This window comes from Camellia sinensis, chromosome 7, assembly GCF_055761805.1.
Source record: "Camellia sinensis isolate YWXY chromosome 7, ASM5576180v1, whole genome shotgun sequence".
Taxonomy (NCBI): Eukaryota; Viridiplantae; Streptophyta; class Magnoliopsida; order Ericales; family Theaceae; genus Camellia; species Camellia sinensis.
The window spans coordinates 49,203,725-49,229,544 of record NC_138967.1 but is presented as its reverse complement, the minus strand read 5'-3'; the positions used below and the strand labels follow the sequence as shown (position 1 = coordinate 49,229,544).

Here is a 25,820-nt window from a genome sequence, read left to right as displayed (position 1 = left end):
TTGTGATGAGGGCATGGGACTGATCTCAACCCATGTCTTTCTTTCTTGCCTCTTCACTAAATAAAGCATCGGTGACCATGTTCGTGGTCAGTCTTCCTTCAGGTGCAGAGTTGCTGAGGGACACCACCAACGTCTCCCAACTATCTAGCAAGAAGCTAGCAGCAATAGGGCTTGTATCTCATCATCCAACTCTATTTTGACAGTTGCTAGTTCGTTCACCAGATTTTGGAACTCACCGGTGTGTTCTGCAACAAAGACACTGCCTTTCAGCTTCAAATTTACAAGCCTTCTCATTAAGAGGGCCTTATTCTGAGCAGTCTCCGACTGGTATATGCCTTCTAATTTTGTCCAAAGAGCATAGGCATCAGTCTCTTCGGCGACATGGTGGAAGACACTATGATCGATCCATTGTCTGATCTGACCAATGGTCTTTCAGTTCTTCCACTTCCATTCTTCATCCTTCTTCGCAGCTAGTTTAACTCCATTAAGCTCAATGGGGTCAAACAAATCTCGGCAGCACAAGACATCTTCCATTCTGGGCTTCTAAATTGCATAGTTGGAAGCATTCAGCTTGATCATGGATCCCAAAGTGGATATTGATTTCTCCATCAATAACTGTCTCTACAAAAAAATGATCTCTATCTGAAAAATCAGACTTCACTATTGAGTCTGGACTGGTCAAATTAGCCAGAAAGCACTTTGGATTGCCAAAATAAAAACTGCAACTTTTTAAAATATGATTTGCAAAATCTGACCATACGAATGTGTCCTGAATATTCCAAATAGTTGGAACGCACTATTGGAACGTCAAAAACGGACTTCAAATGGCCTAGATCGAGCCAAAATAGTTTAACGGTTGATCGGCGGAATCTGAAGCACCTGCGAAGCACTGAATGATTACTTCAGATCTGCTGACGTCATCGGCATAGAAGGCTCAATTTCGGCTCGGCTTAGGCTTCGGCTCGGCTCTAGTGAATTTTCTAAAAAAAAAAATAAATTTGTTGCCAAAGAGTTTCAAACTCTTGACTTCCAAGACTTGGGGTTTACCCACTCTGCCAACACAAGACTTGTGGTATATATCTTCACAAATAAATATTTATTACATAAAAACAGAAAGGTCGTCTTCAACTTTTACTTCCTCGTCAGATTGAACTTTCTGGTGATCCTCCGACGACGCGCGTGAGGCACGTGGATACTCTTCTTGGATTGATTTTTCGGGGTCTGGAATTCTCTCGTTGAGATGGTCCTTCTGGTGTACTCAAATCGTGATTTCAATTTCAAAGAAAAACACTCTGTTTTTCTAAAACTCCCTCACCTTGGCTTTGATACCACTTGTTATGATTAAAGACACCCAAAAAATGATCTACAAACAATCACACACACAAATGAGACAATATATATTTGCGTGGTTCAGTCCAATGCCTACGTCCACGGGAGAAAAGAGAGAAAGGTTCACTATAAACAACAAAAATAAATACAAAACAAAGGAGAAGAAGTCTCAATCTCTCAACACAACTCCCAAATCATACACTTCTTAAATGATTTTTTTTTTATCGGATTTATATCTGAGTCACCAAATATGTATTTATAGTTATTTTCATCTTCTTGCGCTCAACTCGTGGCTGTGTTGTAATTGAAGATGCAGAGGAGATCGTGGCAAAACAAGAACCCAAGCAATTCAATTTCAAAACCCTTTCTTCTGCGACAGAAGAATTCCAATGCAAAAATAAGCTTGGCAAACGTGGCTGTGGGGACATAATTTTTGAATGTCAACACGTGGCTGAGGTGACACCGAAGTGTCAGCCGAGGTGCCATGTATCCTTGACTTGACGCTAAGGTAATCTCGGCTGGGCCGAGGTTATTTGCAGAGATACCGGAATGCGAGATAAGCGGATAAGGGACAAGAGTCTTAGATTGGGTGAGGACTCCAGTTTGGATAAAGATAGGACTCTTAGAGAGTTTATCTCAATCCTACTAGGAGTCCAAGATAAGAAGTAATCCAAAATCTATTGGGATTAGGTCAGTGTTGGCTATAAAAGAAAGGCACCCTCATGGGTCTAAGGTATGTCTTTTATGCTCTGTCTAGTGAGTTAAGCACTATTGATTATCTTTGAGAGATATTTTACTGACTTGATCGTCGGAGTGCCCCCGGGTGGACGAACCACCGCGGGATTCTTATCTTTCTGTAACGGGTTGTTCGGGCTTAATCTATTCTGCCGGTGCACTCCAGCTAAGTTCCCCGTTTGGTTGTGTGGTTAGAAATCAACACCCACAGTGGCTTTGCTCAAGTGTACAAGGTTATTCCAAACACAACCTTAAGTAGATCAAAAAAAGAAAATATTTTTGTTTTGGTTAGGAAAAAATAAACTTCATTGATGAACGAAGAATGAACCACATACATCAACAAAGAGGAAGGATGGATCTTGGGGCAAGCACAATCACACATCTAAAAACTATAAAAAATATATATATAGTTATTATATGAGTAATTAGTAAAATAATTTCAAAATATATTTATTTTTGCCCTCCCCTGAAATTTGAATCTTGGATCCATCCTTGACTGAAAATGTTTTGTAGGGAAAGTTGAATGATGGAAGAGAGATCGCGGTGAAGAAACCATTGTTGATCTCAGAGAAGAGAAAAGAACTTGTCCTGAACGAGATGTAACTGCTGCTGGGGTCTGCACACCACCAAAATATTGTTAAGTTCCTGGGTTTCTGTTCACACCGTGAAGAGATGCTGCTTGTATTTGAGTTTGCAAGAAATGGCAGCCTTGATTACCTTCTTTTTAGTAAGTACTAATATCACCTACTGTATTTTTATTTGTAAGTTGAGTTATAACATATAGGGTCTTCGAAAATCAAAAAGATTCATTCTAAATTTATTATTTTAAAATTACACATGCCTTACTATCACACAAATTCTCAATGTTATTTTACCATTTATTAAATTCAATGTAATTCAAAAATTTCTATTCAAATTCCTACATTAACTTTCATATAACTTTTTGAGAAGTTTTTCATTTGTTTTTTATTTATTAATTTTTTTGTCTAAGTTTTATTTAATTAGTTAATAAAAATATTAAATAACCAATATGATTGATTAATATTTGACCACCATTTGATATTATATTGCTAAGATTGCAATTAATGAGAACCAATAAAAGACTCTCCCATAGACTTGCAATTTTAAATAATCTAAATTTATTATAATAATAAATAGATAAAAATTTGTTTTAATCTAAAATGATAAGGGATTTAGGGTTATTTAGTTCCCATTGATCATTGGGTGTGACTGGTGTTGATTTTTTTTTCTTTCCTTCTTTGCTTTGTTGGTTGGTTTATCAACTTAGCGCTTTGCTAGTATATGATTGCACTATCTTTTCGGTGTTAACCTAGTTGAAATCGTTTAGTCTAGTTATGATACTTGTAACATTCGCTTGCCTTTTTGATGTATGTTATGCTCTTTGTATCTTACATATCATCAATAAAGTTCCCTTTCTTTACTGTCTTAAAAAAAATGAAAAACCATGAGGAACAATCATTCATTTGATCAAAGAATAAAAATTACACATAAAGTGAAGACACCCTCCGTTCTGGGAAGGATATGCTCATAAGAGTTATACATCTGTTCTCTTCTAATTTGCATCGAACATAATATAAATTAATTGTATAATAATACTTCGTTCAAAAAACAATAATTGTATAATAATACTACAATTTTTGAATTAAGTCACCATTTTCAACACGCAACTAATCTCAAAGTTTTGAACTATTTTTGATGCTTTAGATTCAAAGACTAGCAGGTCAGATGCGCTTGAATGGAAGCAAACATATGGCATAATTGTAGCTATTGCCCGGGGCTTGCTTTACCTTCCTGAACAATCACACAATGTAATTATCCACTATGACATCAAACCCACCAACATCCTAATAGATGAAAATTGGGTCCCAATGCTGATTTTGGCAAGGCCAGCCTCTTCCCTCAAGATTAACACATGTGAATATCAGTGAAGTTGTCGATACCCTATATGTGTTAAGCATTTAATTTTTCTTATTTTTCCTAGTATACTTTTTTTCAGCAATTTGATTTTGGGATATAATTTAAATTCTCTATATGTTGTCACTAAATCCTATTCTTTAAAAAAAAAAAAAAAAATCAAATCCATCCAATCAGTGTTTTGTTGAGTTTTCAAAAACCTTTTTTTTTTCTTTTTTTTTTTTTAAACCGAACCAAACTTTTTGGATTTGTTGTTAATATATGCTTGTACATGGAATCAATGGGTATTTGGTTCCCGAGTACAATTGTGGAGACGTCTCTCCAAAGGCAGACACATACAGCTTTGGGGTAGTGGTTTTGGAGTTGATAAGCGGTCAAAAGAATTGACTTTTCCATGATCGGTCTTCCAATGGTCAAGATCTACGGGATTGGGTAAGCACACCTGATTCACATTTTTAATTTGAACTAAGTTTGCTTTGCAATTAGCCATTATCATACAAGAGAGGTGTCTCTAACTGAGCTTGTTGCTGAGTTGTGACATGATTATTTGTTGTTGACGAAGGCAAATGAGCTCTACAAGGAAGGAAGGGAGTCAGAGTTTATAGACCGGAAATTGATACCATCGGCTATCGTTGATCGAGTACAATTGTGCGTACATATTGGGATAATGTGCACCGAATATGATCCAGAACTACGACCCACCATGGGTCGCGTTTACTCAATGCTGTCAGAGAACCATAGTAGCAACAACACCCTAGATGAAGAACCGATGAGAGATGGATCATCATCAGCATCATCCACAGCTCGAAATTCGGGTGAGTTCAATTCCCATATCTATTATGTTTAAAATTGATCACAGTGCTACTGCTACTTCCAAGGGCCCTTTATGTTCAATGATTTTCCTCTAAGAATTTCTTTCCAATTGACAAAATCGAGACTTACTAGTTTTATCTAGTCCAATTGGTGTTTTTTTGTACGAGTGTTTGTGGAACCCATTGCATAGCAAAATTTTCACCTTCTGAACCTCAAATCAAAATATTTGTAAGCTATCTTGTACTAAATCAAAATATTCCTATATAATTTATTATTTGATTATGCTTCTCCTATAATGTAGCCTACAAAAAATATATAATTTTGACACATAATTTCTAACATCAATCACAAAATACGTAACCTCATCACAAATTAGCTTAACAAAATGTCCAAAATTTTGTGATTAATGTTGCAAAAGTTCATAGCGTAGTTATGATATTTTTTGTTACGTCAATTTGTGATGAAATAAGCATTTTAGGATTGATGTTATAAAATTACACATTTAGTGGTACGATGCATATGGTATGCGCACCTAAAAGAGTGCACACCATAACATTTTTTAAAGAATTTTTTTTTATTATTTCTTGTGTGGTGTTTTGGTATGACTAATCATTCCTTTTTTGCTATAACTAAAAAAGATTTGCTGATGACATTTGTGGTAATAAACAAAAAATCACAAATGTCATAACTTGTATATACATATTCTAGCCTGCCCCTATATATATATATATACACATACAAAGACCTATATACAAATAACTATTGTGATGAACTTCACAGACCCACCTAAAGTGGAGAAGAGAAGCTAGTTCCACATCTATGGGGGTGTAATTTTGGCCCTGTCCTTGGGCCTCGCTTATTTATTTATTTTCATTTTTTTCACCAAAATCGCTTGAAAATACGATTGGACCTTGGTTGGGTAGGGCGGGTCGAGCCTTAGGTGGGCTTTAGAGTGCGCTCGGAGCAAGTCGGGCCGAGCCAAATAGTGCACAGCCCAAGTCCAAGGGTTCAATTTGGGATCGGGCTCAAGCTTGGTCGGGCAGTTGACAAGCTTCGAGTGGGCTTCAGGCCGGGCGGACCATTTTTACACCACTACACATTATATACTAGCGATTGACACACACGATGCGTGTGCAATTTAAATAAATGATAAAAAAAAATTAAATAATACAATAATATATGTATTGCTCAAGTGTTCAGAGTTTTATTCTTCACTCAAAGTCAAGGTTACGAGTCTTACGCATATATATATATATATATATATATTTTTTTTTTTCTTTAATGTAAAAGCAAGGACACATGGCATAAGAAAAAGGCCTAATGTATTGATAATATAATTCCGAAAGTCCTGTTTGCATCATCAACTACAAACATGATCTATATTATTTTTTTGCAGGCCCAACTAAGCTCACTAACAATGGATCATCATCTAGGGCAGACATTCACTTGGAGAACGAGGGCCTACCCAAACACAGAGGACTAACCCATGCTCGACGAATCCAGCCAAAGGATGTGCAATCTTACATACCCTCTATTCCAAGCTCCTCATGTAGCAGTATGGATGGTATAGATAATTACTAAAGTCCCATTTGCATCATCAACTACAAACATGATCAGTATTATTTTTTTGCAGGCCCAATTGAGCTCGCTAACAAAGGATCATCATCTGGGACAGACATTCAAAGTCGTCTGTGTTTGGGTAGGCCCTCGTTCTCCAAGTGAATGTATGCCCCAGATGATGATCCACTGTCAGCAAGCTCAATTGGGCCTGCAAAAAAATAATACTGATCATGTTTATAGTTGATGATGCAAACGGGACTTTAGTAATTATCTATACCATCCATACTGCTACATGAGAAGCTTGGAATGGAGGGTATGTAAGATTGCACATCCTCTGGTTGGATTCGTCGAGCACAGGTTAGTCCTCTGTGTTTGGGTAGGCCCTCATTCTCCAAGTGAATGTTTGCCTTAGATGTTCCATGGTTAGCGACCTCAGTTGGGCCTGCAAAAAAAAAATACATATCATGTTTGTAGTTAATGACGCAAATAGGACTTTAGGAATTATATTATCAATACATTAGACCTTTTTCTTATGTGTCCTTGTTTTTATATTTAAAACAAAAAACCAACAAAAAAAATATGCATAAGACTCGAAACCTTGACTTTGAGTGTAAAGAATAAAACTCTGAACACTAGAGCAATACATGTATTATTGTATTATTTAATTTTTTTTATCATTTATTTAAATTGCACACCCGTTGTGTGTGTCAATCGCTAGTATATAATGTGTGTAGTGGTGTACAAATGGTCCACCCGGCCTGAAGCCCACCCAAAGCTTGTCAGCTGCCTGACCAAGCTTGAGCCTGATCCCAAACCAAACCCCCAGGCTTGGGATTGGCCATGCACTATTTGGCTCGGCCCGACCCGCTCCAAGTCCACTCTGAAGCCCACCTGAGGCCCGACCCGCCCTACCCAACCGAGGTCCAACCTTATTTTAAAGCAATTTTGGTAAAAAAAATGAAAATAATTAAATAAATAATTGTCGGGCCCGAATCTCCCTAAGGCTTGCGCTTGAGCTTGTGCCTAGGTCGAGATTTTGCAAGATTGGCTTGGCCCGACCTATTTTTGGTGGGAGCCCACGAGGCCCCCAAAAATACACCCCCATAGGTGTGTAACTAGCTTCTATTCTCCATTTTAGTTAGGTCTGTGAAGTTCATCACAGTAGTTATTTATTTTGTAGACCTATGTGCGTGTGTATAGGAGGTCTATGTATGTGTATATATATATACATAGGGTCAGGCTAGAATATGTATATACAAGTTCTGACATTTGTGATTTTTTGTTTATTACCACAAATGTCATCAATAAATCATTTTCAGTTATAGCTAAAAATGAATGATTAGTCATACCAAAACACCACACAAGAAATAACAAAAAAAAAAATTTCTTTCGAAAATGCTATGGTGTGCACTCCTTTAGGTGCGCATACCATATGCATCGTACCACTAAATGTGTAATTTGATCATAAAATTTTATAACATCAATCCTAAAAATGCTAAGTTCGTCACAAATTGACGTAACAAAAAATGTCATAACTTAACTATAAACTTTTGCAACATTAATCACAAAATTTTGGACATTTTGTAAAGCTAATTTGTGATGAGGTGACGTATGTTGTGATTGATGTTAGAAATTTTGTGACATAATTATATATTTTGTGTAGGGTACATTATAGGAAAAGCATAATCAAATAATAAATTGTATAGGAATATTTTGATTTAGTACAAGATAGCTTACAAACATTTTGATTTGAGGTTCAAAAGGTGAAAATTTTGCTATGCTATGGGTTCCACAAACACTCGTGCAAAAAAACACTAGTTGGACTAGATAAAACTAGTAAGTCTCGATTTTGTCAACTGGAAAGAAATTCTTAGGAAAATCATTGAACGTAAAGGGCCCTTGGAAGTAGCAGTAGCACTGTGATCAGTTTTAAACAGAATAGATATGGGAATTGGACTGACCCGAATTTCGAGCTGTGGATGATGCTGATGATGATCCATCTCTCATTGGTTCTTCAACTAGGGTGCTGCTGCTGCTATGGTTCTTTGATAGCATTGAATAAACGCGACCCATGGTGGGTCGTAGTTCTGGATCATATTCGGTGCACATTACCCCAATATGTACGCACAATTGTACTTGATCAAGGACAATCGATGGTATCAATTTCCGGTCCACAAACTCTGACACCCTTCCTTCCTTGTAGAGCTCATTCGCCTTCATCAACAACAAATAATCATGTCACAACTCAGCAACAAGCTCAGTCAGAGACACATCCCTTGTATGATAATGGCTAATTGCAAAGCTAACTCAGTTCAAATTAAAAATGTGAATCAGGTGTGCTTACCCTATCCCATAGATCTTGACCATTGGAAGACCGATCATGGAAAAGCCAATCCCTCGCCTTGTTGAGCAGCAGCCCCCCACTACTGAAGAAGCTATTGATGACGGTGTCTATGGTGGAGGAAGTGTTGCAGACTCCAGTGGATAGCAAGAGGCTGTTTGTTAGATCCCACATTTACCAGTAAGAAGAAAACTTTACTAATAATGGTGCATGTCCTGAGACTATGACACATTTATCTTTTTGAATAGTACTCTCAAAATTTATCCACAATGATATGGCGTGTTGCATGTCAACTTTCAATTTATCACAAACTCAATTATTACCCTATCATTGTGGATAAATATTAAATTGTGAATTCTAAATTGTAAGTCTCACATTTCTTGTGTACTGAATCTTATTAGTGGTTTTAACAATAGCTAGTTTAATACTTAAAAGCTAAGTTCCATGTAAGGTCAAACTTTTAATTTTTTGACATTTTTTTTTAATTTGTATTTTTAATTATACTAAAAGCTAAATTCCCAAACGTGACCTTAATGTCAAATATATGCAATTAAAAAATTCACATCCATCCAAAAACGCCCTACAAGCACCTAGACATAAAGGTTCATCGACCAATCTGGGTTAGTTTGGAAGCTAAGATTCTCCAAATGGAGGCTTTAATTTAATATTAAGAAAAATCATTTTATCAAATTTGAGAGCCGCTAGAGTTCCGTAACAAACATGTTATAACTTTTCTCACTAAACTAGTTCATAATATTTTAATGACGAAATTGCTAATTAAATTTGTATAATCTATACTATCTAACATATTATTATGTTTTTGTTATTGGCAATCCCATTTACACTTGTGTAATTCCTTTATGTCTTCTTAATGGATTGTTTTGTGACTTTCGCCCGTGATTTTTTTATCACAATTGGAAGCGCTCCAATTGTGATTTTTCGACGTAAAATTGTTGTGTCGATTTGTCTTTGATTGTTTGATTGAAATTGCTATTTACTTGTTAAAATTGGTACATAATCACAAATCAATATCTCGGGTGTAATTCCTTTATGTCTTCTTAATGGATTGTTTTGTGACTTTTGCCCGTGATTTTTTTATCACAATTGGAAGCGCTCCAATTGTGATTTTTCCACGTAAAATTGTTGTGTCGATTTGTCTTTGATTGTTTGATTGAAATTGCTATTTACTTGTTAAAATTGGTACATAATCACAAATCAATATCTCGGGGATTTAAGATTTTTCACATATCATTAACATAATTAATCTATTAAATTTTCTTGTGACATAGTCGAAAAGTAAGATTTGATCAACTCAACTTTGAAAATAAAAAATTTTAGAAAACAATTATAATAATATAATCAACAATATTCTATAAACAATTCATACATTTGTAAAACAACAGTCTATTACTTTCAAATATTTACAATTGGGATTTTGGGCCCTTAAGTTCAAAGTTTAGACTTGGATAAGTTGGATTGGACCCTCATCTTTTTATCAAGTCTTAACAAAAATATTTTTATTTTTGAGGCTAGTATAAATGTTGGACTTATCTAAAAAGCCGGACATATATTATTAACTTACCTAGAGAGGGTGAATAAGCCAATTAATAACAATTCTTATTAATTACTCAATTTGTATCCTTTAAATGATTAAACACACAGATAAGGAATCACATAAAAACACCAAGGCCTTGTTTGGTTTGGCTTTGGGAAAAAGATTTTGGAGAAAATTTTGTTTGGTTTGTAATTTTTCTCAAAAAATTTCCAAAATCACTCTCCTACACATCAATCAATCATTTTTTCTCTCTCCTCTCTCCTTTTCAATCACTTTTTCTCACATACATCAACTCAATTACAACAAAATATCAAATAATCCCAAACTCTCAAGCTCCAAAACTAGTTTCAAAATATACAACCAAACAAACTACAAAAATTTCTAAACTCTCTCCCCAAAATATTTTTTGAAAACTTATCTCCCGAAATCAAACCAAATAAGGCCCAAGCTTTTATGTGCAAAACCCAAAAGGTACGTCACAACACCCAATAAAAATCTACTAAGAAAATTCAATAATACAGGACTCAAACAAGAGGACTTACAACTATTCACCTATGTTTACCTAGGAGTGTAAAAATGGCCCACCAACCAGAAGCCTGCCTGAGGCCCAGCTCGACGAGCCTGGTCTAGATAAGCCCTGATGCCCAACATCACTTGCAAGCTATTTTGGTGGCAAAAAAAAAATTAAAAAATAGAAGAGTCAGTCCTAAGGCCCGAAACCCGATTGCCCATGGATCTGGGCCTATATTTTTTGGAATTGGGCAGCCCCAACCCGGTCCAATTTTTGGCAAGAGCCAAGCGGGCCTAGGCCAGGCCATTTTTACACCGCTATGTTTACCTAACTCTGCTAATTTATCCAAAAGTATCAAGCATAATTGCAAATACATTTGGTGTTGAGAGGAAAAGAAAAAGAGTAATCGCTAATATTGGAGTCTTGTAAAACTTGAATATTGGACATTCGAAACGTGTAGCTCTAAGATATTCGCATAAGTTCTATATCCTTTTTGTGCAATTTTAACAACTAGAGAAAAATGGCCTTATAAACAAAATCTATAAAATAAAATAAAAAAATAGAAGCATATAATCGTAATGGCAGCAAAGGTCAAATGAATAAATTTAACCAAAGAGAAAATATGGAAATAATGTAAGTTAATATTCAAAGAATCAAATGAGATTAATGAAAGCTTTTCAATAAAATGGTAATTGGAGAGAGAGAGAGAGAGAAGTACGCTCATTTAACTTTAATATCAACTCAAGTCTTGTAGAACTTGAAGATTGGACATTCAAAACTTGTAGATCTAACATTTTGACATGAGTTCTATATTCTTTTTGTGCGATTCTAACTAGAAAAAAGAGAAATGAGAAAAATGGCCTTATATACCTAATCTATAAAATAAAAGTAGAAGTGTAATGACTGTAATGGTGGCAACGAAATTGTAACGGCACCGTAACAGCCATTACGACCTCTACGCAACAGTGGCGACCATTACGGATGCGAATTTTTGTCACACCGCCATAGCGGTTGTAACAGGTGGCAGTAATGGTTGCGGAGGCTTTTTAAAACTATGCTAATTACAGAAATTCTGGTAGCCAACAACATAAATAGTGCCAAAAGAACCTGTAGGAACAAAAACTGAAGGGAAGAACTAGTTGGTGGAGATATAAAGAGAGCCTTCAGGTGCAAAGAGGAGGTATCTAACATTGACTCGCTAGCCGTTATACTTGGTTGTAGAGTTTTACTAAGTAATCCAATCAACATTACTTTGTCAAGTTTTCCAACACATTTTAGGTCCTCGTATGCTGTTACTATCAGTGCTGCTAAGATAGTGTTTGGTCCACTAGAATGGAGTTGAATAGAATAATCATTCCTTCAAAATATCCATTCACATATTTGGTTGATTGAAAAACATAATGAAATATGCATTGCAACTGAAATAGTCAATCACCATTGTAAGAAAATGATCATTCCATAGGGGAGCTTAAAGAATGGCCATTCCATTTCATTCCATCTCTTTCCAATGAACCAAATAGAGCGAGAGATTAGAAAAGCAATGGATCAACTTTTTGTAGGGTAGAATGGAGGTGGAATTCAAGTAACCATTTGGTAGACTAGGGCTCAATTTGTACTCCTATTTAGGGGATTGGACCTCTCTAGAAGTATCTATTTCTTATGGCATATTTGGAAAGGTATTAGAAAGGAGTGGGAATATGTTTGAAGTGAATATTAGTATGGTGGTGGGAGCTGGGAGGAGGGTGAAGTTTTGATCTTCAAGAGAGTAAGCATTGTAACTTTGTGCACTTATGTTGTGTCTGCATAATGGATTTGGATAGGTCTTCGGAAAGGAAAAGGTGAAGGAAATTTGCATGAAATATAAGATAATTTTTTTCTCCATTTCCTCGCATTTTCCATTCTCTTTCCAAATCCCTACCTAAATGCATAATCCAAACACAGCCTTACTGATATAGATGAAGATAATGATGAAAGAGAAATTTACATCAAACCTTAGAGGATGGCAGGGGCAAAGAAGCTTTGTGCACGGCCTTTCTAGGTTCTGTTAGCTGTCAAATTTCTCGAAGTTGTTACGCTATATCTTCTACAAGTTGCAGTTGAAATTTTTCCCTTCCCGATAGTCCACAGAGAAGTTGAGCTTCTGTCTTTGTTCCTGCACAATGCTTAACCTCTCTCCGAGTCACTCAACTTCCATGTCAATTTTCAGTCTTTCATTGTCAGCAGTTGACATCAAATTTTTCTGCAGACCAGAAACTATAGATTTCTCTACATATCCTTGCTTGAAAATCAGCTTCTTCATCCCATCCGGAAATTCATAATTCCTCTCCAAGAGCAAGGGTGTACAGTTTTGCTTATCAATAGACAATACCTCATTAACTGAACTTTTATCTTTTACAATTTCCTTCTTGTCAATGGATTCACTACCTGTGGGAGCATCAGCCTGTTCTCTCTGTGTGTTCACCATTTACTGAATGTCATCTTGTAACTGTTAATTTCCAATATGAATCATCTGCCTATAAGCTTCAACTTCCCTTTCCAAGAAATGCTTCTCTTTCTGTCTCCTCACAAGAATTTCTTTACAGATGTTCATTTCTTCAGCATCACACGTAGATTTTTCTTCTATTATCCTCTGGTATTGCCAAGCCTCCATTTCAATGGATAACTTCTCGTCTTGTAGACGCGGTATTATAGCCATGGCCTAATCTGCAGCTGTAGCAGCAGCACTTCCCTCCTTCTCAAGCTCAAGGTAAAGAGCAGCACGAGCATCGTGTTCTTCTTCAAGTGCCTGTTCCAAGATTCTGATTGCATTTTTCTCATTACCTTCATAACCCAGGTCCTTCTGCACATTACTCTTTATCTCTTCATAGGATGATTCACTTTTCTAAGCTAGTTTCTTTTCATGAAGAATTCCATCCAACTGAAAGCCATGTAAAGCTCTATCCCCAAAATTCTTAACAATTGGAGCGTCCTCGTCATCTAAATCACATACCACACACAATAGCATTGTCATGCGTCGTATTAGCAATAACCTAAGCATGGTTCTATGAATGCTTCCATTTATGTTTTGTAAGATTCCATGTAAAATCTGATACACCAACCAAGAATTCATGACAACTCATGTCCAAAACATTGTTTTGAAATGGGTGCAAAGCTTATGCCCTGAGGAGAGCACAAGGAATAATCCTTGAGGTTTAAACATTCACACTAACAGTTTAAAGTGCTAATTGAAAAAGAGACATAAAAATTATACTTTAACCCTTGCCATATATGTATTGGTGGTAGTCCATTTGTTTAAAACCAGAACAACTTCTTCATTTCCTTTTTTCTTTTTCTTTTTCTTTTCTTAAATGCATTTTATTTGTTCTTTCTTCTTTATTGTCAATGTTTATCTGCATTATATCCACGTTAAGTAAAAAAGAGGCCAAAGCTGTATTATGTATCTACGACTCAGAGAGAAAGAAAAACTACAAATTCTACAAATCTAGTTGTTTGGGATTTGATCAATTAAGAATAAAAATGTAGGTATCATCAAAGAAACATGAAGCACTAACCTAGGGGGTGAGTTTAACCAATAAAAAAAATTAAAAAATTCCCTTACAAGCCGTCTTACACACACACACATAGATGAATAATTTCGATCATCTGAAGGGCTCCTGAACTTTTCCACTTTTTGTTCTTTGTTTTAAGGATTTTAAAATATAACTCTTTTAAAAGCTTTTACTACGTGCATATGGGACCTCCGAGTCTATCCTTGAAAACCCTAGGAGAATTTAAGAATCCTCACCAAGGAATTTGACATCCCTTTATGGTTTAAAATCCCTTCCCATCCCTTTGCCAAGAATGGCCAAGATTTTTAAAAAAATTGTAAGACATAATTTCACCAGAAAGGTCTTCACTGGGGTATTGTATATGCATTGTCAGTTGAAATTGTGACTTTTCGTGTATAGCATATACAAGAAACCGTTCTTATAAGTTATTGAACTTACAACACCAAGCTTCTTCAATTTCTTTATTTCAGCTGTGTAAGATTACAGCACAACTTATGTTGATTTAAAAAATGTGAAAGTGCATACACAAAATACACAGATACATGAGTTCATAAAACGAAACACTAATACCTCTCTTCTTTTTTTTCTTTTTCTTTTCAGTTAAGGTGCAAAGTTTCGGATGAAATGAAAAAAGAAAAAATTGGATAGAATACAAACCAAGATCAAAATCAACACTCACAATTAAAGTGATTAGCATCAGCTCCAGAGCCGACTGGCAGTGAACTGCATTCAATCTCATTATTCCCTTTACGATCAATGCTAAAATGTGACTGATCATTTGCATATGAAGGGTCATAAGAAACGGGCAAAACTTTTGCATAATCAGCAAGACCTTTTCAACGTCGCCTAAGACCATTCCTTGGCCTCTGATTTACAATCCCCTTACCCTTGAGATCAAACCCTCCCTTCTTGACATGAACTGATGAATTCACTACATCAAACCCCCTAACCAATTCATTCCTCAAAATCAAGTCCCTCTCAACCACATTTTGCAACTTCCTAGCACCTGATATTGAGCTACAAGACGCTTCGCCTTCCATTTCAACAAACCCATCAACACAATTGTTTTGATCTTTAATTAACTTCAAATTCAATTGGCAATCTGCATTTTTCCCGCCAATTGAATCGAAGGGAAACTTTGTGTTCACAGACGGTTGAACAGAAGAGACTGTCTCAATTGGGCAATCAATTAACTGCCTCTTCAAGCAGTAATTGCTATTGACGTTGCCAAATAGGCCATTAGAAGGACATGGTAAGAAAAGCCCCAAAAAACCCAGAAATTTGGAGGCGAAAAATGCAAGAGTGGATGCAGAGAGTAAGAGATAAGCAATAGCAAGATCAAGAAAAGCACCCACTAACCCACTAAATGTCCATGAATGAATGGCCTGGCATGCCATTTGGGTTCTGCAAAATCCCTTGTTATTTCTTAATTAAGATTCAAAACGAGCACACTACAATCATATACCCTTTGCTTGTTTCCAGAGAAAACTGAGGGGAAAAAAATAAAAAATCAGTACACAACTTGACCCTTCTTTTCTTCTCCAGTAAGATAATAAGACGAGATTCAAAAAGTAGAGGGAAAAAAATTAAAAGATGGGTATGAGAGAGAGAGAAAGAGAGAGAGAGAGAGAGAGAGAGAGTTACCAAAAAGAAAGAAAAGGACAGGGAATGAGATTCACAGTGAGAAGCTTCCTTTTCTTGTTATTGGTTGTTTGTTTGTTTGTGGTGATTTTTCAAAACCCTAATGTTCAAAGGTAGTGAGTGTGAAAAGTCTTTTTGGGGGTGTAGCAATTGTTTTTGTTGGGTCTATTTTAGGACTTAATTTGATAATTTAAATTGTTCATATTTTAGAAATTATTGAGTATACTAGTAAAAAATCACGTCAATTAGATATTGTTGGCCCTTTCATCAAATCGCATTTGCATTTAAATAAAAAAAAAAAGATAAATGTAATTTGAAATATAAAACACAATGCAAATATGATTTGATGAAAGAGATAATGATATCTGATCAACGTGATTTTTTACAAATATATTCTACTCGATAACTTCTAAAATGTGAACGGTTTAAATTATCGAATTAGGCCCTAAAATAGGCCCAATAAGGTGTGCAATAGTTGTTGCACACCATGCATAGCAGCGACCCCAAACAGGTATGAAAATAGATCCAAGAGAATTATAAATGAGAAAGAGTAATGATAGAGAGTAAAAAGATTTATTAAATATCTTACATGGAGTGAGATTTGCTGACACTTATATGGTGTGAGTCCTCCACCCATATAAAATACTTAATAAAAAATTTAATAAATTTTCTTTTGGGATCTCTAAGCACTTTTCAAAAAGAAAAGCAACGATATGGACAAGGGTTATTGTTGTTGGTTAGCTCACATGGAAGTGCATGTGCTTTTGTTTTGTATTTTCCATGTAGATATTATGTCCCGTCGTTCAACTCTCTACCTGTCCCTTAGGTTTCGTTTGTTTTCCCAGGTAGAATGGAAGGAATTGATAATGAGTGGATTAATAGTGAAAGTTTGTTCATGAGGGAATTGATAGTGAGAGGATTAAGTAAAATTATGTTTGTTTTGATGATAGTTGTTAGCGTAGAGATTGTTAAATTATTATCCTATAAAAGAAATGTAATATATTAAAACAAATAAAATTATGATTTTTACTTAACAAAAAATACAAAAACATTAACCATTAATGTTAAAAAAAAATGCCCGACATTTAAAAAAAAAACAAAAAAACAAACAAAACCTAAATCGGAGGACTAATTTCCTAATACCACCTCCACATCCACCTCCTCCATCTCAATCCCAACACTAAGGCCCATCCTAATCCTATGGGATTATGAATCCCCTCTCCATCTTCCAAAACAAACACAATATATAGTTGGCCTCACCTCCATCTCAATCTCAGATTTGGGGTGGCTGTTGTGCAGGGTGCACAGCAGCCACTGTTGTGCAGTCAAATAGGCCCATTTCGAGGCCCATTTCAATAATCCGAACTGTTCACATTTTAAAATACATCAATTAGTACATCTTTGCAAAAAAATCAAGTTAATCAGATATCATTTACCCATTCATTCACTCACATTTGTACCTACAAAAATAAATAACAATTGTGATTTAAAGTATTAAATTGAATACAAATGTGAGTGGATGAAAGGATAAACAATATCCGATTAACTTGATTTCTTGCTGGTATGTTCTACTTGATGTATTCTAAAATGTGAACGCCTCGGATTATCGAAATGGGCCCATTTGACAGCACAACAGTAGCTGTTGTGCACCCCACACAGTAGCCACCCCAAATCCCTCAATCTCATTCCCATCTTTATCTTCCAAAACAAACGGGGCCTTACGCCCAAAGATTTGCATAATTAGCTATCTTAGTTGTATTTTAATTTTTTATAAAGATAGGTACCGGAAGTTAAAAAAGTGATGTGATACTTTATAATAATTTTTATTAAGTTTTGTTTTAATTTTTTATATTCAATTTTTTGAATGTTGAATTTTTATTTTTCGTAATTTTTTTTAATAAATATTTTTAAAATTTTAAATAATTTTTTTACTTTTTTAAATACATCTTATTTAGATGTATCTACAAAGCAAAATATTTATAATTTTTTTAAAATCAATAAATTTACAAGAATACAAAAAATATATTGAATTCTCGTATTTTTTTTTATATTTTTGATATTTAGTGAATTTTCTAAATATTTTTTTCACAAATATTATACTTTTTAAGTGTATTTATGTTAAGTGTATCTAAAAATTAAAGTAAAATTGCTTAGAATATTAAAAAAAATTAATAAAAAAAAAAAATACGAAAAACAAAAAGGCCTTGTTTGGTTTGTGTTTCTCAAAAAATTTTGGGAAAAATTTTCTACAAGTAAGTTTTCAAAAGTAATCAAACCAAACAAATTTTTCCAAAATTTTTTTCCAAAACTTGTTGGGTTTACAAGTTTTCCAAACAAATCTCTCTCTCATACACATCAAATCAATCACTTTTTCCAAAACTCTCTCTCAAAATAATTTTTCAAAACATCTTTTGAAAAAAAACTAAACCAAACAAATTTTCATACTTTTTATCTCAAAACATGTTTCTCAAATACAAACCAAACAAGCCCAAAATATTTCAATTTTTTGAAAACCAAACAAACTATTTTTCAGTATAAAATCAACTTCCAAAATGAATTTGGTCAATCCCACATGTATCGTGTTATCTATACTATTATATAAAACAAAGGACAAAAATAAATCCACAAAAACAAAAATTAATCAACAAAACATCTATAAAAACAAAAACAAAAAAACAAAACAAAACAAAACAAAAAAAAGCAAAACCCAAACATCCACATCGGGGGTCGTCATGTTTCCTACACGCATTGGTCATCATTTTTTTTTTTTTTCCTTAATAAATTTATCTTAAATTTATGATTTAAACATTGGCAATTTTTATATACCAGGGTTTTATTGGCAAGTCCTTTTCTATGGGGAATATGGCATTAAGTCCGAGGATTAATTTTTTTGAATAACAAACACCTGATTAATGAAATTATTTAATAAAAATGACAAATTATTATTTTAAATAATTTTCTTTTTATTTTTATTTTTATGCCCCTATTTTTATTTAATGAAATTATTTAATAAAAATGACAATATTTTTATTTTTATGCCCCTATTTTTATGCCAATCAATCGTCAAAAAAATAGTAGCAAAAGTCATCGGAGGTTGCGGCAAATTATAGGTGGACATTTAGGTTGATAGATAACTGACATGTGAACAAATAAGTGAATAGTGCACATGTGAAAAAATAGATAGAAATAATATAATCTTCCAAATTGTTTTATCCTTTTGATCCGAAAAGATTAAAACTTAAGACTGTATTTTTTTAAAAAAAATTGAAATTAAACAATGAATCCCAATATTTGAATTAGGAGTGTTCATGGATCGGTTTAGTTTGGTTTGACATTAAATTTAGAATCAACCTAATCATAATCGATTCTAAGTTTTTAGATCCAAAACCAAACCAATCACACACTATATCCAGCCCAACCAAATCCAATGTAGTTCGAGTTGAAACCACAATTCCACTATATTAAAAATAAGTGAATCAATAAATAATAAAAAATTAAAATGAGTAAGTCTTTAACATTTAAGCATAACACAAACAAAGAAAAAAATATTGTTTAATGCAAACCAATACAATTAAATCTAAGAGGAAATATCATTTTGCCCCTCAAACTTTCACACATTTTTAAATTTGACCACAAATTTCAATTAATATCAATTTTACACCCAAACTTTCAAAATTTTGATCAATTTGACCCATGCCGTCACATTTTGTCTATAATTAGACGGATTGTGCTGACGTGGCACTAAAATTCATTTGAAATTTCATTTTACCCCCCAAACTATACCTTAAAAATCAATTTACCCCCCAAATATTAAAAAAAATTAAATTTAAATATTTAATAAATAATAAATAGTTTTTTATCTCAATAATGAAAAAATTAAATTTGAAACAATATATACTTTGCAAAAACTAATAAAAAAATAGAACAATCCTCATTTAGAATTATCTTGAGATTATGAAGCGTGGGTACTTCGACAAACATGTCGTACCCGTAACAGGTACTTACCGAATTTTGAAATTTTTTTCTCACTCAATTTTAAAATTACTATTAGTCGATCAATTATATTGAAATTAATTTGGGTAAAAAGCTAGTTACAATTCGCACACACACATACATAGAGTAACCAAGAAATTTTCAGCTCAATAAGTTTCTCTAAGATTGACTTGAGATAATTTGAGACCTATGAAGCACAGGTACGCGTATGAGTACTAATATTGGTACTATACGGGTATGTTGGCAGAGTAAAATTCAAAAAAAAGTAAGATACGGGTACGGCTTAATACGTTTGTAAAAAAATATTTGTTTTTAATTTGGAATAATATAAAATGGATTAAATGGTTTAATTTGTAAATCCAACCTACAATTGACATTTAATGCCAAAAGTATAGGTATAAGATAAATCAAAATTAAATATCATTATATTAAATAACTTACAAACTATAACTTAATTTTAAAACCATGCTGAGTACAAAACTAAAAATGAAAAAGAAGTTCAGTAAAAAGAATTTTATCTTTGTAGTAGAAGAAAATATTATTTCGACTGAGGTACGGCATGGTTTGGGTATATACTAGATATGTCTGGATACATCAAAAATTAAGAAGGAAAAATTTGAGTACATGTTTTGTGTACTCAGTACGTATACAAAAATACCATACATTGGTAAGTACCCAGTACGTGTACGACATGTTTGTTGAATTATCTATGCTTCATAGTCTCAAGATAATTCTAAATGACGATTTTTATATTTTTTATTATTACTTTTTTTTTTTTTTTTTTTGCAAAGTACATATTATTTAAAATTTAATTTTTTTCATTATTGAGATAAAAAATTATTTATTAAATATTTAAATTTAAATTTTTTTTTTTTATATTTGGGAGGCAAATTAATTTTTAAGGTATAGTTTGGGAGGTAAAATGAAATTTCAAATGAATTTTTGTGTCACGTCAGCACATTCTGTCAAATTGTAGACGGAATGTGACGATCAAAATTTTAAAAGTTTGGGTGTAAAATTGATATTACTTGAAGTCTAGGGGTCAAATTGAAAATTGTGTAAAAGTTTGAGAGACAAAATGATATTTCCTATAAATCTAACTCAAACTTAATAATAACCAATACAAATTAAATTCATTAATACAATCAATACAATTTAAAATCAAGTGAGAAATCCGACTCAAACTCCTATTACTTCCTTCATTCACTTAATTAATTATTGTATATGAGAAATTATTAGTTGAAATCAAGTCCATTGTAATACACCCATTAAGTGAAAAACATGTCAATATAAATAAAATTTTGAAAATATATATACGTTTGGTTATCTGGTTGGTTCGATTTAAGTAAGGTCTAAACTAAGAATCAACTCAATTATATCCATTTGATGATTTGAAAATCCAAAACCAAATGAATACACTAGAAAATCAATCCAATCCAACCAAACCCAACCCAACCCAATCTAAAAAAGTCAATTTTGTTCAATTTTTTTTTTTTTTTACGGGATAATTTGAACACCCTAATATTAACTTGGCACCTACTTATTGTGGTTTCACTAATGAGGCAACTACTGTTGTGTTTAAGGGTTACCTATTAGATTGAATTTTTATTAGGAGAATTTTTATTGGGAGCCGTTATTCTCACTCTACTTTACTCCAAATATACTTTTTTTGTTTTATCCTTATTATACATAGTTATATTAATAACCTTGGAATTTTGATTTTTTCAGGGAGTATATTTTGTGTGAAAGGGTATTAATGTAACTATGTATAATAAGGATAACGAAAGGAATATATTTAGAGTAAAGTGGAGTGGGAATAGCGACTCCCTTTTTATTTTGATTTTCTAATTGAGCATTATATTTATGAAGGAGTCATAACAGATTAGGGGATTGTTCGTTTAGTTTTATTATGGATAATAACTATTTAATATCAAAAATAAAATACTAATTAATGTTGTTATCCATGTCATCACAATGGACCAATAGGATTAATGGGGCCTAGAAGGGGCACCAAAAGCAGGTAGAGGATTGCATTCTCATGTGACATTCTCAATTTAATGTCGGACACATATTTCACACCCATACCCACAAGTCCAACACAGATACTTCACAAATTTATGAGAGTTCATGTAAGATGCTTGTGATACTCTGATGTACAAGATAAAATTTCGTTCCATCATCCCAATAAACCTATTACACGTGACAAACAGAGTCCGGATCAATGGTTAACATTTTATTATCCCGTCATTGAATGCCATAGCGTTAGGCCCACACATTGTTTATAATTGATTTTGATGATAACAATATAGATTTAAGAAGATAATAAGTTAATTTTATTCCAATCTCAAATATCCCTCAATAGAAAGGTAGTTCTCTGTTAATATCATCTCACATCTTCTCCATCAGTTGCTTCTCAACTATTTCTGTATCTTTATTGTGCTCTCTGATTTTATTTCCGTGCCATTCTTTCTTAAAGCAAAATTAGAGAGTAGAGCAGATAATAATTCAGGTATGATGCAGTGAACATACTTGCCATTGGCCAAATGGAGAAGAAATAATTACCTGAATATGATAATTTGATCAGGCTTCCTTTTCCCCAACCTAACATAGAAATCCAGTAAAAGCTCCCTGAAATTGAAAGAGAGAGTCTTGCTTTGGCTCAATGGAGTTGTAATCATAATCACGGGAATATAACAAGAACTAAATTACATGAATAATCTGAATGGCATTTAATCAGCTGCATTACTAAAACAATCAACAAAATTTGGAAACAAGAAACAGAGAATGACATAACGTACAATTCCTTTCATGTCTCCACATTTGATCAGATCTCTAACAAGGCCACGTATGTTGCACCGAGCCCAAAAGTTTACAACAGCCCAGCGCTCTAACCTGAAGATAACCAAAATACATCTAAAGTTGTAAAAAATATCTGACAGAAATCATAGAAATGAAACCATATCTAGTAAACGCTTCCAAACCAGATGAAAAGAATACAAAGTTGAAACATATTGAAGCAATCAGAAAACTTTAACACCCTAAAGCAAATAATAGAACAACTGAAAAGCTATGACAACAATGGAAGATGTGAATATCATGAAATTAAGATTGCTGTATAAATTCCGGGCAGCAAAGGAAGAAAGTAAAAAAAGAAAAAAAGAAGGCATTAAACAGTGAATGGGTCTCAAAACTCCAAAGACAGGCACAATCTTTAAGTGGTCAACAACATCATAACAGGTTCCAACAACTCTTAAGAACAAGTTACCAGAAACTATTAACTCTTAAAAAAAATATTGGAACCTCACTAAGACTCTGTGACCGAGAATTAGAAACATCACTAGGCAACATTTACCTAATATTACTCTTGCAACCATAAAAACATCATGTATAAAGAAGGGCTTGAATATGAGTATAAGAAAAACAAATTTGATATGCCATAATGTGCCACTAGCAGTAGCATGGAGAAACAAGTACGAAAACAAAAATAAAAAATAAGGGAAAAATGCAGAACGTTTGTTCAAACTCAAATCACACTATCGACAATTGAAATCACTGGAATAGATGACACTGGAACAGGAAATTAAAAACTCTAGTTGGAGCATTATAAGCCCTCCTCAAGCTGAAACAACTTACCTAGCCACAACGTTTAACAACTACTTGGGTTCTATGGTGAGTTTTTAGGCTACCGATGGCGCTCTGATAAAGAATAGCTGTGAAGAACACTATGTATACATATCAAACAAACTCCACAAAGCAAAAAGATAGTATTGGTCGTTAAAATGTGAAAAAAGTTGCAGATAAAGAAACTTTTAGCATATGAAACTCTCAATACATTTACAACTCCTGATGAGGCTTTCAGACATGAAACTCTAGCACAAAAAATGAGAACTCTTAACAGACAACAGGGCATATACAGTCATGAATAACCACAAACCCTTAAAACCCACAAAAATAAAGCTTACATCATCACTCTTGTAGCGCATGCAAATAAAGCAGAAGGACCATAACCCAAAGCTTAGATCATCACTCTTGTAGTGCCTTGCCCAAAGCTGATGATTTAGAAAGCCATGCACACAAACTTAATAGCCACCACTAGGTTAATCTTTGCCTTAATATTTAAGAAAACAAAGTCAAATGTTCTACTGTTTGCTTATGCTCATACAAGCACAAACTTTATATGAAGCGTGTGAGAGAAGAACAAAGAAACAAGAAGAATCCCGAACAAACACATCGTAGATAACTATTATTTGAATTTATTAATAATCAACATGAAACGAAAACCCGTCAATTTGTCTAATTAGATCATAACACTCTCTCGTCTAACGATCAAACAAAAACTAATTAGCAGAGAATTAAACAAATGCTAACTAGAATAGAACTTTATCTTTTGTCTAATTAGATCATAACACTTCTAATTAGCAAAGAATGAAACAAAAAAGCTAACAAGAATCGAATTTATAACAGCAAAATAAAAATGAAATCAAGCAACATTACTTTAATTACCTAACCTTGAGAATGCGAGGCTCGAGAAAATCATGCATGATTGGAGGCAATCGAATAGGGGATCCAGTTCATAAGGTGTTGTTCAAAATAGAGATATAATGGCGAGAAAATATTGAGGTCGATGATTGGAATTTGCACCATGGACAACTAATAATCACTAGTAAGAAGAGAAGAGACATCCACAATCAGATTGCTGAAGCAGAAAGTGCAGAAGGTGTGAAAGTGGGTTATCAAAAATTTAGCTTAAAAGTAAAGACAAACAATTTCAATGTCAAATACCAATCTGCTAAAAAATTGGATTTCGCCTAAAACTCGATACATAGATAGGAAAATATGCGTGGGAAACAAAACACAAGCCCAAAACAAGAAGGAAAAAAAAACCCAGCGAAGTACAAAAATATTATATAGTTTGTGTGGGGAATTTATGCAAACATGTGTGAAGCATTGTAACATAACACAACCAAAATACAAGATTAATAAACCCCATTTGATATTTTGAATCCATGAATCAAGATCATCATATCATTAAAAAAAAAACTTCAAGATTCCAGTCATTCATTAATGGCGGTGGGTGGGTCGATTTGGGGGTGGGTTTGCTTGAAGGTATGCGAAAAAAAAAAACCTAAAGGCTAAAATTGGGGGAAGAGAGACAGAGATACACAGAGAGAGAGAGAGAGAGAGAGAGAGAGAGAGAGAGAGAGCGAAATATAAAAGATATACTTGGGGGTAGTGCTCCGATGGTGGATCGTGCTGTGAGATAAGAAGAGAATGGTTGCTGGTTGGCGGTGGTGATATCAATGGTGGTGGTGGTGGTGGTGGTGGTCGTCGAGGCAATGGTGAGCGGCGGTGGCCATGTGATGATGTGCGACGACGAGCGACGGTGGAAGATTGACGGACACTATGCGGTCCCGTGCGACATTAAGATAAGCAACGGTGGCTTCGACATTGATGCTCTACAAATTTGAGCCCTTGCCGGCGGGATGGGAGTGATTCTGAGTCACACGAAGATGGAATATGCAGATGGAGAGAGAGAGAGAGAGAGATGAGCTTGAAAATGAGATTGAGGTCAAGAGCACCAAAATTTGATAAAATTTGGGGATTTTGAGCATAAGGGCTTCACAAGAAGGAGGAGTTTTTTTTTTTTTTGGTCTACTAGCGAGGGCACAACAAAGGACATGGCTAAAATAAAAAAAAAATATTCGTGACGGGAAGAAAAAACCGTCGCAAAAAATAAGCCTTCCACAACGACTATTGACTCGTCGTCGCAAAAACCAGCCATTATATTTTTTTCCTCTTTTTGAGACAGTATTTGCCGTCGCAAAAAGCGACTATTGGCGACAAGGTATTAACCGTTGC

The 25,820-nt window shown here is 34.1% G+C and overlaps 1 long non-coding RNA gene across 4 annotated transcripts; it reads right to left on the bottom strand.

Moving 5' to 3' along the window:
• Positions 1 to 6,029: 6,029 nt before the first annotated feature.
• On the bottom strand, positions 6,030 to 25,580 carry LOC114283362 (uncharacterized). 4 transcript variants are annotated; one of them, XR_014335287.1, is made up of 8 exons: positions 25,185 to 25,580; positions 24,465 to 24,621; positions 22,760 to 22,853; positions 22,524 to 22,589; positions 12,771 to 13,755; positions 8,717 to 8,867; positions 8,334 to 8,586; positions 6,030 to 6,814 (listed from the first exon to the last, which is right to left on the bottom strand). It is a non-coding gene; the product is annotated as an uncharacterized LOC114283362 (long non-coding RNA). The 4 variants fall into 4 exon arrangements; XR_014335288.1 differs by lacking the exon at positions 6,030 to 6,814 and having other exon boundaries at positions 7,336 to 8,586; positions 24,470 to 24,621; positions 25,185 to 25,579; XR_014335285.1 differs by lacking the exon at positions 6,030 to 6,814 and having other exon boundaries at positions 7,337 to 8,586; positions 25,185 to 25,578.
• Between the last annotated feature and the right edge of the window lie 240 nt (positions 25,581 to 25,820).